The 12,839-nt window shown below is 37.4% G+C and overlaps 1 protein-coding gene across 3 annotated transcripts in view; it reads left to right on the plus strand.

Annotated features, from left to right (window-relative positions):
* The window catches only part of DGKH (diacylglycerol kinase eta), a 162,330-nt gene that overhangs the window by 41,397 nt on the left and 108,094 nt on the right, over positions 1–12,839 (plus strand). The gene's annotated exons all lie outside the window — the stretch shown is intronic.

Consider the following 12,839-nt stretch of genomic DNA (forward strand, 5'->3'; position numbering starts at 1 on the left):
GATGAACTATACTTTTAATTATTTTTTAAGGGTACCAAGAGTCTGCGATTGATGTCCTTTTGTTGTAAACTAGGTTGTCTAACACTTTTCATTATAGAAGATTTTTGTACCTCTATTATTTTTAAAAGACATTCTATTAAGTCTGTTATTTACTGCAGGTCTTTGGAAATCAACAGAGATAACTGCAAAGCCAAAAAAAGTGCTTTTTCTTTGTTGCTTGAAATCTTAGAGTGTTTTTTAGCTCAGTTACAAGAGATCGAAAACAGATATTCTTTTTCTCCTGTTGCTTTTGTTGTCTGCAGAATTTTGGCAGCTTGTCAAAACAGTGCCTGAGCACAAATATTCTTATCAAAATCTGGTCCCACACTTTCTGTCAGCAGTGCACAGTGCTTTACTGGAAAGGAGGAAGGAAATGGTATCACTGGGAAGAAGAATCTCCAAGAAGGGCAGGTTTGTTTTTTTTTTGTTTTATAATACACAGTTAACAGATGGGCAGAGCTCAAGGAGTTTGGTAAGAGTGAGGGCAAGATGGTGGGGCTGATAGATCACTATGCATGTAGGGAACGAAGCCAGAGATTACAAGGACAGGAAGGCTGTTCTTACGAATTGGATGAGTGATATACAGAGGAGGCTGTGTATGAGCCTTGCTTCCTCTTTAAAGGATTAGTTAAAGCAGTGGATGGCCACTAAAATTGCAAGTTGTCCCCTTTTTGGATGCTATTTATGGCAAATTGGAGTCTTATCACTTCTCCTGAGGTACAGGGGAATATTACATGAGAACTCCATCTCTAATCTACAGGAATGAGAAATCTGTGAATTTATGACTAGAAACAAGTTCTGAAGTTCTGCCCTCAACTCCATCAGTGATTTACTGTCCTTACTTGTAAAAGGGGAAAGGTAGCATGTTCTTATTCCACAGGGCAGATAAGAAAAAACATGCACTGATGCTTGAATGCTGTGATTGTAAAAAGTGTCTTATTAAAAGGAAATCAACAGTTCTGAAGCCAGCTTAAAAGACTGAGTAGCACAGCATCCCCAAATGATCAGGGTAAAAATAAATACATGATTTTCCTGCTCTTTGAACATCCTGTATCCTGCTCACTGTCTCATCTGCCTGGAGTGTGGCTTCAGTGGGGAGAAACAGCATAACATTTTGTAATTGCAGATCTGTAAAAATGTTTTTGTGATTTACAGAGCTAAATAATGATCTCTCAGCCAAACTATTCTGATTTTAGTTAGTTTCTTAGTGCTTGACTTTGTCACTTGAAAAATTGTTCAATGAATGTAATGTGATAATATTTTTGAAATAAAGATAGAGCCAGTATAAATATTTCTTTCTTTGTTCCTCTCTTTTCCCTTACAATTATAAAATGCTTCTCATGCTCCAAATAGTAACATTTGTATTGCTAATGCTGATTGTATAATTAGGGCTTTTAATTTTACGAAAAGTAGGAGTGGGTTTTTATTTTTTTGTTGTTGTTATTTTGTGTGAATAGTAAAGTGCTACAGAGTATAATTAGATGTCTCTGCTGGCCTGTCTTATTTCCGGAGATAGCTTCTCTATTTGGTTTTGGTGTTGTATTAAGTCTGGCTAGAAGTAGATATTTTACATATTGCAAAGTGATTGTATCAAACTTTCTCTCAGGCTTCTTTCAGCTAAAGCTCTTTACCAAGAAATTCTAGTAATAATTTTAGTAGGAAAAATTTTTATTTATAGGTCAGCTCCCTATACTCACTTTTTTTTCTTGTTATGTTCCTAGAGAGCTTTAGGAATGAAGGGAAAGTACTTTTACCAAAGTCTTCCTTATACAGACTTTTAATCTTCTGTCTATTCTGCGAAGAAGACATTACCTGTTTTGAGGCACTGTCTGATGCTAGTAGGGGTGAGCAGCTTCCAGTTATAAACTCATGACCTCCTTGCTCTGTTTTCTGTAGAATGTGGCTGTTATGCAGAATTTTCCAGAGTGTGCCACCCTGTATTGTAGGATTCATCCTCCTCTTCTCTGTATTTAATTGGTTCTTAGAAAATAAGTCTTTTGTGTAGTAAAAGAAAAGAAAAGGTCTGTGGAAGAGAAAAGATGATAAATACTTTAACTCATGCTTTGGTTTAATCACTTTCTGCTCTTCCAGTGAAATCTCTGTGTTTGGGACATTGTACTGTGAAGAATTGTTTTCTGAGGCAGTTCTCCAAGCTGTACATGGATATTCAAACCTATTTGGCTGCTCAACCACCACTTATTGTTTGACTAGACTGTATTTGCTTATAAACTTCTCGGACTTTGGTAACTTATTATATAGTAAGAATGATCCAATAGCTTGGATGGGGATGCAGATGGGGGAGAATATTGTCTTCATGTCTCATTATTTTCTTGGTGAATTTTATTTTCTTTTTTTCATTTTATTGAGATGATAAATAAATTTTAATCTGATTTAAAATAGAATTTGATTCTTTAGATATGCTCTTGCCTATGGCACCTTAATTGAACATTGGAAGACTTCTTTATTAAGAGAAAGTGAGAGAGCAATTAATATCTTCCTCTTTAACTGTTTTCATGTAATGATTTCTCATCTCTGCAGTGCTGAAATTTCTTCAGTTCTCTTGGCTGTTAGAACTTTCTTTCAGTGGAAATTTGGGCACCTAGGGGCAGTTGACACACTACAGTGTGTGAATGTGGGAAAGGAAAGGAAAATGAAAGATGGAATAGAAAAATTAGAAATCTTGCGGTTTGGTAACCAAGAGAGCTGGTCCTTTGGAACTGAACTTCTGATAACATCACTGAGCCACAGAAAAAAAGAAAAGTGTATTAATGAAATATGTTTTGGACTAGGGTGATGTCTTAGAGCTTACTTTTGTTTAGTAATATTGTATGTTTTCCTCCTTTTCTTAAACACTTGATCCCCTTGTGCAAAAGGCTGAACCAGCAAAATTTAAGTAACTGCAACATATTGGGTGGACTTTTTTCAAATTTCTCAGCTCTTTTAGAAGAAAATTACTTGGTGTTATGATCGAAGAGATCAGCAAGATCTGCTTCATGAGAACCCCAAATTCTTGTGGTATGTAACTTGGTCCAGGGTATAGACTTCAGACTTCTTTTGATATCAGTTACATGTGTTAAATTGGATATAATATATATGAAAATTCAGTCAATAACTAAACCTTCCTTTGGCAAAATTGTGGGACCAGACATTACATGCAGAGTAGCACTACTTCTAACTCTTAACTTGAGTAACTACTTGAAGTATCATTCATTTTAAAATCTGCTGTATTGTGGCTTGGATTAGCATCTGTAAATAGGAGAGGACCCCAAGAAAAATAGTTTAAGTTATGGGTGATGTACCACATTTTGTTGATGTAGTACAATAAGTCTCTGTCTCTTAACAGTCAACTGTACACAGCAGGTGAATAGGATCATGCCAGCTCTTCAGTTCCTTCTGTTAGAAGTTAACATCCTTAAATTCCTTTGCAATCTCTGCAGGCACAGCTTATACCTTGTGTTCTCAGGCAAATCTGTAGAATGATACACCCTATAGCGTATTTTGCTGATACTTACTACTGACATTTCAATATTTAATTGAAAAATCTGTTCAGATACCTGCTGATACTGACTATTGTGAGAGCACATTTTTCAGTTATGATCTTCAAATTCTTAGAGTTTGTAAGTAATCCATATTACTTTCTTTAATGTCACATTTCCATTTGTATTTTCCCCAAGTAAAGTTTCCCAGCCACTTTTACAACCATGCAAGGCTAACTTCATGTCTTGTGATGAGAATGTCACAAGGGATTGTCAGAAAGCTTTAAACCATGTTGCTTTTCTGTACCCACAGGTTTGTTACTCTGTTGTATTTTTCTGTATTTTCCTAGGAAAAATAATTTGACTGTTATTCTTTTGCCCTTTCTTTAGCCTCTTTTTAACGACAAGAATAATGTTTTTCTCCTTGGTCTTCAGAGGTGTATTTCTCTGACTTCTCAAAGGTTATTGCTGATGTTCTGGCATAGATTGTGTCAGACTGCAGCCAAATCTAAGAACTGATGACTTTTGCCACTTGTTTTGGAAAGGTGGGTGAAGGGATTTGAAGTCTATACTTGTGCAGCCACTACTTGCCAGCTTTAATTTTCCCTCCTCCCCCTTCTTCAGCAGGAGAAATCTTAATCTTGCTGGAGCAAAATAAGATCTACAGGGTTTTTCTTCCTTCACTGCAGTTTTTTTTTAATAATGTATTAATTTTGTTTTAATGACTTGCTCCAAATAGGAAAAAAAATGAAACAGTGGAAAAGCTTTCCATTTGAAGCAGTGTCTTGGTTAGAATTAGATTAAATGATGAAACGATTGTTGTTTAATGGCCAAACAATTTCAGGAATAAATGTCATGTTGCAAAAAATAACCTCTTTAGTGTCCTTTGGTTATGTTAAGGTTATAAGCTCATTTGCCTATGTCTGTAGTCTGCAAATCAGTGTCAGCAGAGATAGCAAGTACAGGCCGTAATTACTGGTTTGTGGCAGGATGTTGAGTGTGAAAATAACTGGGTGTCATTGAAGAGGTTAGATTACCTGTTAAAGCTGACAAGATATAATTGCTTATGAACCACTTTCTTTAACAATGAACATTGTATTACTTGAGGCTGTTTCTTCTTAGCCTAGTCTCTATGTCTCGCTGTAGAACTGGTTTTAATTAGAGCTTGAAACAGCTATGAATTAAGTGCTCATTTATTTTTAGCCAGGATAAATATTAACTAAAAGAGATTTTTCCTCAGAATTATATGAGTAAAGGGCGATATCAGACAAATATTTGAAAATGAAGATACCAGTAGATTAATTGAGTCTGAAACAAAGGACTTCAGGCCCATAGTGTATATATAGAATGTCTGTCTTTTAATTGATTTCACCTTGACAGTGCTGAACACTGAAATTATCACACTTTAACGTGATTTTCTTGATTGCAGCAGTGTGTAGACTCTCAATAGACCTTTTCAGTTGTCTCCTCTTGCATAGCAAGCTGAGGTTGTTGGTAGTAAAGTGTAATCCTCATATTGTCATAGCTGCCTTACTAGGTGCAGGTTTGGGAATGAAGATTTTGTATATCAGGGCTGCTGGTAGATGCTGGTAGTTCTGGGATTCTCAAGTTGTGACAAATGACATAAATGAAGTATATATATATTTGCTGCACTTCATAGGGACTTGATTTCTTTTGAGTGTTCAGTCACTGTTATGGGTCTCTTTAGGCATCTGGAATCTGTGGAGGTTTTGTGCCAATCTTGTGCAAGTGCCTTTGTATCAAAACTACTTGTGCAATGGGAGTGAATCCCCGAAAGAATGTAAAAGTCCTTCCCATACTAAGAGTGATGGCCAGAAGGTGGCTCACAATACAGAGCTGATCCCTGTCTAGCTGAGTGCTACGTGAATTGTTTTGTAAGGGTATGTTATGCCTATTTCCTAGACCTGGGATGACTATGCCTTGTCTACAACATGAAAACTTCACCACACAAGCCCATCCTGTTTTGTGTTCAGCACTAATGTGGTGGATATCCAATCCTTGAAGCATTTCATGTGACAGTCTGGAGTATGTAAGAAGGGTGATGATGTCCAGTCCACACTTCATGGTCCAAATACAAATAAGCCTAGTGTTTTGATAAAAATGTAGTATGGGAAGAAGTTTTGTCACTCCTTCTTCAGTAACTGATTTTTATATGACTGTTTACAGATTGGTCAGCTAATGGTAAACATTCTTATATATTATTTGCATTAATGTTTCATTCTATGGAATCTATCTATTTTGTTGAAAAATAGCCCAATTTTGTACTGTATTTTGAAGAGTATTTGTCAAGGCTTCTAAGAGAAAACATCAATTTTGGACTTATCCCTTTTTTCTTCAGTCTTTGAAACAACCAGTGAATTCAACATCATTTGACAAAAATTTGCTTGAGGACCTTTAGAATGGGTTCTCAGGTATGAAATACTCCATGGCCTGATTTTACCTTTTCCTTTCTCACTGTGATCGATCTCTTCATTGCTGTATGTGTGGACTGTACCTTCCATGGCTATGTGTCATGGAGGAATTAGTTAGGTCTTGAATCAGTTTTAGGAGAATTGTAGAGCCTTATAGTGATTTGGTTTGAGTTGGAAGGGATTTTTTAAAGATCATCTAGTCCAACCCCTCTGCAATGAGCAGAGACATCTCAGTAGACCAGTTTGCTCAAGGTCGCATTCAGCCTGACCTTGAGCACTTCCAGGGATGGGGCATCCACAGCTTCTCTGGGCAACCTGTGTCAGTGTCTCATCACCACTGTAAAAAATTTCTTCCTTATTTCTAATCCAAATCTGCCCTCATGTAGTTTAAAACCATTATCCCTTGTCCCATAATTTTTTTCAATACAAATTCATTAAAACCAACTCTGCCCCCCAGTATGTTTTGCTTTTGTGCTCAAAGAAAAAAATCCCAAAACCAAGCAAACAAAAGAAAACAAAATTACAGAAGTCTGAAGTCCCAATGTCTGGACTTGTCGACAACTTGTACAGATTAACATAAAACAACCTTTTAGAACAATATAGTTGAAGTTGAACCAATCCTGTTCTCAGTTAGGTTTAAATTTGGTTAATTTCAGTATATTTTATCTTGGTAAAAAATACCGATACAAACAGAATGTACATGATTTAGCATACGTTGGCTGGTAGAAGAAGAACCTAGAGTGGGTAAAAAGCCATCAGGGCTAAAAAATTGCCAGAAATTAATTTCCTCTGTGCTGATTTTAACCAGGCTGCTGTGAGTCCTAATTGAACCTGTACACTGAGAACCAGAGCCTCTTTGGCAGGGGACTGGCAGAAAACATGCAGTTCATCAGTTGATGCTGCTTTGGAGTTCTTCTACTATTACTGAGTGGGTAGTCCTGAAAATCTGAGATGATTTTCACAGATACAAGGAACACTTTCCCAGAAATGGAAACAGGCTACCTTTGAGGCAGACAAGGAGCGTAAAACCGTTCACCTTGACATGTCTAATTTACTTTCCATGTGTTTCTGATGGATAGCTGTCCAGGTTAGTGTTGATAGGTGGAAATTCAGAGGTACAGTTTTGAGGAAGTCTGGGTTGTTATCAACGAATACTTTTCTTTCCTAGTCACTAGCTGGAGTACTATCCAGAAAGTTTTACTGTTTGGATGTTAAAGCTGAGCTTTCCAATTCTATTGGCACCATCAGCGTGTCTTTTCCTGGGAAAGAATCTCAGGGTGAAATTTTTGAATGGTTTATATTTCCTTTGTGGTGCCTTTTAGGTAGGACACATGGGTGGGAGAAAGGTGCTGCAGCTTAGTTGTGGAATTAGAATGGCATGTGCATTTGCAAAATGGAAAGGCGAACCAAGGTATTTGATGGACACACTATATCTGCCTCTCTCTGTATGCCTTCTGGTTTTTGGGTTCTGTTTTGGTAAGATTTTTCTGAGAGCAAGGAATCCAAGCCTGTGGGTATTGGGAGAGATGGGTAGCATGATGAACTGCTTAATGAATGTTTTGAGCAGCTGAAGGGACTCTTTCTGAGGATAATATGCCAAGAAACATCTTGCTTTGCTTGTGTCTAAAACATTATTGGCAACACTGCTTATGCTGGTGCGTGCACTGTGCAACGTTAGAAAGCTTTATGTGAGATTTACTCAGTTCTTCAGAACTGCTCCAGTTTGGGTCTCTCTCTCGCAGGAGACAGTCCTTCAGGAAAGGCTGCTCCAGCATAGGTCTCCTATGTGGTCACAGGTTCTGCCAACAGACCTGCTCCAGCATGGGCTTCTCTCTCCATGGGGCCACAGGTCCTGCCAGGAGCCTTCTCCAATGTGGGCTTCTCACTGAATCATAGCCTCCTTCAGGCATCCACCTGCTTTGGCGTGGGGTCCTCCAAGGGCTGCCTGTGGATCTCTGCTCCACCAAGGACCTCCATGGCTGCAGCGGGACAGCTGCCTCACATGGTCTGTACCACGGGCTGCAGGGGAATCTCTGCTCCGGCACCTGGAACACCTCCTCCCTCTTCATCTTCGTTGACCTGGGTGTGTCTGCAGGACTGTTATCCCACATATTCTCACTTCTCTCTTCTGAATGCGGTTTTGCCATGTTCTTTCCCCCTCTTCTTAAATTTGTTATGCCTAAGGTGCTACCACCGTGGCTGATGGGCTCAACCTTGGCCAGTGGCAGGTATGGAGACAGCTGGCATTGGCTCTGTCAGACAAGGGGAAGCTTCTCACAGAGGCCACCCCTGTAGCCCCCCCACTACCAAAACCTTGTCACACAGACCCAATATGTACATGCAATATACTAATTTAGTGCTTGTTGAGATCCATAATGGCAGAGTCTTCTATGAAAGGAAAAAAGCACTACAGCACTGCAGGAATGGATCAAGGGAGCTGTAGAAGAGGACTTGTTTGGAGAGCAAGAAGTGACATACCTCAGAAGCTTTGGAAGATTGAAGACTGCAAGAGTACATGTAAAGTATGTGACAATTATTAGCCGTATTATCATCTGGCCAAGCTCCTCCATTTCCAAAAGTCATGTTTGTGAGAATCATCAGTTCTTCTGTCTTTCCTTATCTGTTCTCTAGTCTCTTCTTTGGGAACACATCCCTTCAAAGTTCTCCTTCCCTGGAAATCCTAAGAATTCTTTGAACATATTCAATTCTTCATAGATGACTTTCCCCAATATTAAGAAAGTGCCAGCAGCTGTAGGGAAAAGAAAAAAGAGTTGGAAACTTGATTCTACCTATCTTACAACAACAGAAATGCTGGCTCTCAGAAAAGTGTCTGACGTCATGACTTGGAGTTGGTTTCGTAAAAAAATGGAGTCCGGATCCTACTACATTAGTCTGGTAACCTTTAAGAAGCATGCTTGGCCAGATGTGTGAACTTTATGAATGGCTTGCCTCATAGGCTGGTCCATTGATATCGTATTGTATCATTCAGCTTTTGCATTCAGATTCATGACGTTCATGGATTAATGTCTCTTTTCTTGGTGACAAGATCCAATAATTTTATTGCTGTTGTCACCGATGTCGAATTTCCCAGAAAATGCACTGGTTGCACAGTGAGATGCTTTTACAGTAGTCTCATAGATACTGGAGCCCCAAGGATCTATATTGGAAGCTGGAATGTTATCTTCTAGCTTGTTGGGTACATTTCTCAAAAACCAAGCATTTTTTAGATTGTGTCTAGGGACACAAGCTTCCAAAAAGCTCTAGAGATGGGCAAGCCTATTATCAAAGAGCGTAAGCCACTATTCAGAGGTCTGTACCTTTGTTTGGGGGGGGGCCTTCAGATAAAAAAAAAAGTTGAAAACCACTGACATAGAGCTGCATTTGACTACTGTATCCTACACAGTGATCTGTGAGTTTATCATCAAAGCAGGACAGAGTACAGGTGGACTTCAAACACTTCTTTCCAATGGCATGGTGGTCAAGAGGCCATTTTGATATAATAAAGGATATAACACTGCATATGAATTTTACATCATAAATAGTCACCTACTGTTTGCTCGCACTTAAGTAGTTCAAGCTAATGTCGGGTCCGTGATGACCTAATACAATGCGTAAATTCTCTAGCTTTTATAATGTTCAGATAAAAAGCTGGGATGTCCAGCTAGTCAGAAAAGCATGAAGACTAATAATTGGAGGACTTGACAGAAAACCAACCATTACTTTAGGACAGTTAGACATAAATATTTGCTTTGCTGAAGGTGTTGGTGAAGGTGCTTCGGTGTCAAAATACACTTTCAAAATCATAACAGCTTATAAAAAGTAAAATATTTTTTAGTAAAAAAAAAATTCAAGTGACTGCATTGCAGGTTAATTTGAGTGATTGCACTTTCAAAGTGTAGATAATGCTTTAATTTAAGCTGAAAGTACTACTGGGAGCATCTCTAAGTCAGGTACTTGATTTGATGCTTTACTTTGGATTAAAACTATATTATAGGTTTCTGCTCAGATGAGCTTCATTCCATTAGATTATCTGGCTTGTTGTAATTTTTAATTTTTGATTAGACTTGAACAGCTTTGCAGGTATTAATCTTTGCAGTCTCAAAACACTTTTTCTGGGGGTCCTGCAGCTAAAATTGTGCTCTTCATTAAAACAGTTCAGATGAAAATTGTCTGTGTTGTGTAAAGTTTTTTAAACACAAACAGAAAGGTTGTATATTTAGAAATAAACTGTGTATTCTACTCAAGAAAGTCTCTGATTACAGGTATCCTTTCTCCCTTGCGTAAAAGTAACCAGTGCTCCCACATTGGTAGGCTAGTGAAATAAATTAAGAAGCTGTTGTCATATGTGCAGGCATTGAACTGATTTCCATAAAATAGAAGTATAAAACCACTTTCTTAAATTATTTAGGAAGATGTATATTAAAAACATTTAATAGGACAATTTAACACTGTGTTAAATTCGTCATGCCATATTGTCTTTTCACTTTTCATCTAATATGAATGCTCTTTAAAACAATAGACAGTTCCCTTCTGATTGTTCAATAGACTGCAGTATATATTTATATTGCATAAAGATTGTTTGAAATTTCTGCGAATAACATCTGCCTGTTTAACATTCGGGATATTAGAATGTCTCCCATGACCACTGTATGTGAATGAGTCATCAAAATTACTAAATTTATCTTTTCCCTGTTCTATGAATAAAAAAGTATTTTTGCTATTTTCAACTCAGAAATGAGGGTATAAAAGAGAAGTGAAAAGTTATGTAATGCAATCATCAGAAAGTCTATAGCAGGTGGGAATTGAGTTCATATTCCTGAATCACAATTCATGCCTTTACCACACTGGTTTTCATGGGCTTCTTATAGTTTTGTAAAATTTATGATTTTTCAGTACTGTTTATACTCCATAAGAAATCTGCAGTCATTAGTTTACTTTCAGTTTTGACATAAGATTGGGCAGCCTACAAGTTGTGTTTCCATCCACTATGTCTTTCAGGTTCCTCTTTTGTGAGGTGACGTTAGCAAAGAGTCACTGAAGCCTCTAGATTTACTCAAATACCGTTGCACATGTGAGCGCTTGTAAGAGGTGTAAGGTTTTATTTTTAGAAATATTGTGGTAAAAACAAGCTAAGAAAAACAGATGCAAAATATAGAAACTATTTCCACAGTCTATCTTTGAAATTTTTGTTCTTGAAGACCAAATGCCATAGAAGAACACCTTTGACATTCTTATGGGTACTTGGATCAGGTCTGATTCTACTGAGAATAACTTTCCCAGAAATATATCAGCATTTTATTATCTATAACATAAGTGAAAGTCAAGATGCCACAGTCCTAAATGGTATCACTGACAGAAATGTTAATGAAATAACAACATAGGAGGTAATTGTGTTTCTTAATTATTTATGATGGACATTTTCACCTTGGGTGGTGGGTATTGTTTAGAAGGAAGTTTGAGAAACATATTGAGAAGACAGATATTACTTTACTTCTTAAGCGTTTATACATGTAAAGTGCTATTCAGTATGCAGTGTGGTAGATCTGTTGTCTCCATCTATTAAAGAAAGAGTTAAAAATGAAGAGTTCTTTTGAAATGCAATTATTTTTGCATTTCTTTGTTTGTCTAGTGTATAAAACTTCCTTTTTATTTGGTTCTTGCAGGCTACAAACAATTTAACAAATGTGATTTGCAAATCAGTAAGTTGCCGAAGAAAATTTGTTTGCAACATTGTCTGAAGCAGCTGTCCCTAACCCAAAGTACAGAAAACCATATTATTTTAGTCTCTTGCATTGTTTCTTTTAACAAAAAAATTCATTCTGAGTTTAGGTTGCAAGAAAATGAGATGTGGCAAGCTGTTCTGGGCTGGTCTGAAGTACAGTAGGCAACAGATGGGGTAACATGGGTGGTTAATTCTTCATGTGGTGTCTGAGTTAACATTTCTGGAGTGGTCCCAATTTGGCATCTAAATGCAGTATGCAGAAATAGAGATTTTTCTATTCATACAATTGAGCTGAGAATAGGGATGCAGGAATAGGAGATAGAATGCTGTGAATAGCTGTGTATGTGCTGGGATGAAAAGATACTTAAAAGGGAAGCTGAGCTGTGAGTCCTTTGGGAACCTAGCTCTCCTCCCATTGAAAACAAAGGAATTTTTGCTACTGACTTAAAGAGGACCTTGAATCAGATCTGGGCATAACAAGTTGCTGCATCTACCTTTGGGAGTGCTGTATCAATGCAGAAAAGGAAGAAGCTGTGTTCCAAGTTGAGAGTCCATGCTGAAAAAAACCCAGGATTTTGGCATCCATACTCTGAATTGCTTCCCTGTTCATGACAGCAGTATCTGGATATATAACAGGGTGTCATGTGCTTTTGTTGTATCTTAAACAATTGTAATAATTTCACTTGCCTTGGCAGTAAATGACTCAGTAACTCATGAAACCATCTATTTGGGATTTTCTGCAGCCTGGACATTAGAGTGTTAGCCTGGTAGAAGGGGTTTGTTTTTTTCTGCCATAGTTCATTTTAAATAAAGAAAAATTTCAGCACCCAAAGTACTTGTAGAGATTAAAAGAGGCTTGAGAAGTTGTAAACTCATGTGCTAAAACCAGATTATTAATTGATTAATGAGTGTCAAATACAGCATTACACATTCAAAACTAGTTATTTTTGGGTACTGGTTGTTATTTTAAAGTAATTGGCATGTTGACAGCATAAGAACAATAATGACAGAGAACTCAAAAGTATACAGATGTAAAGCTGATATGCTAATTCACAAGATTATGTGGTCTAAATACATCTATAAAACTACATTTTTATTTCATTCTGGAAATAAAACTGCCTTTTTTTTTTTTTTTTTTTTTTTTTTTTTTTTGGTAGGATGCTTTCTGGG

The sequence above is a fragment of the Pseudopipra pipra genome, chromosome 2 (genome assembly GCF_036250125.1).
Source record: "Pseudopipra pipra isolate bDixPip1 chromosome 2, bDixPip1.hap1, whole genome shotgun sequence".
NCBI classification, from domain to species: Eukaryota; Metazoa; Chordata; class Aves; order Passeriformes; family Pipridae; genus Pseudopipra; species Pseudopipra pipra.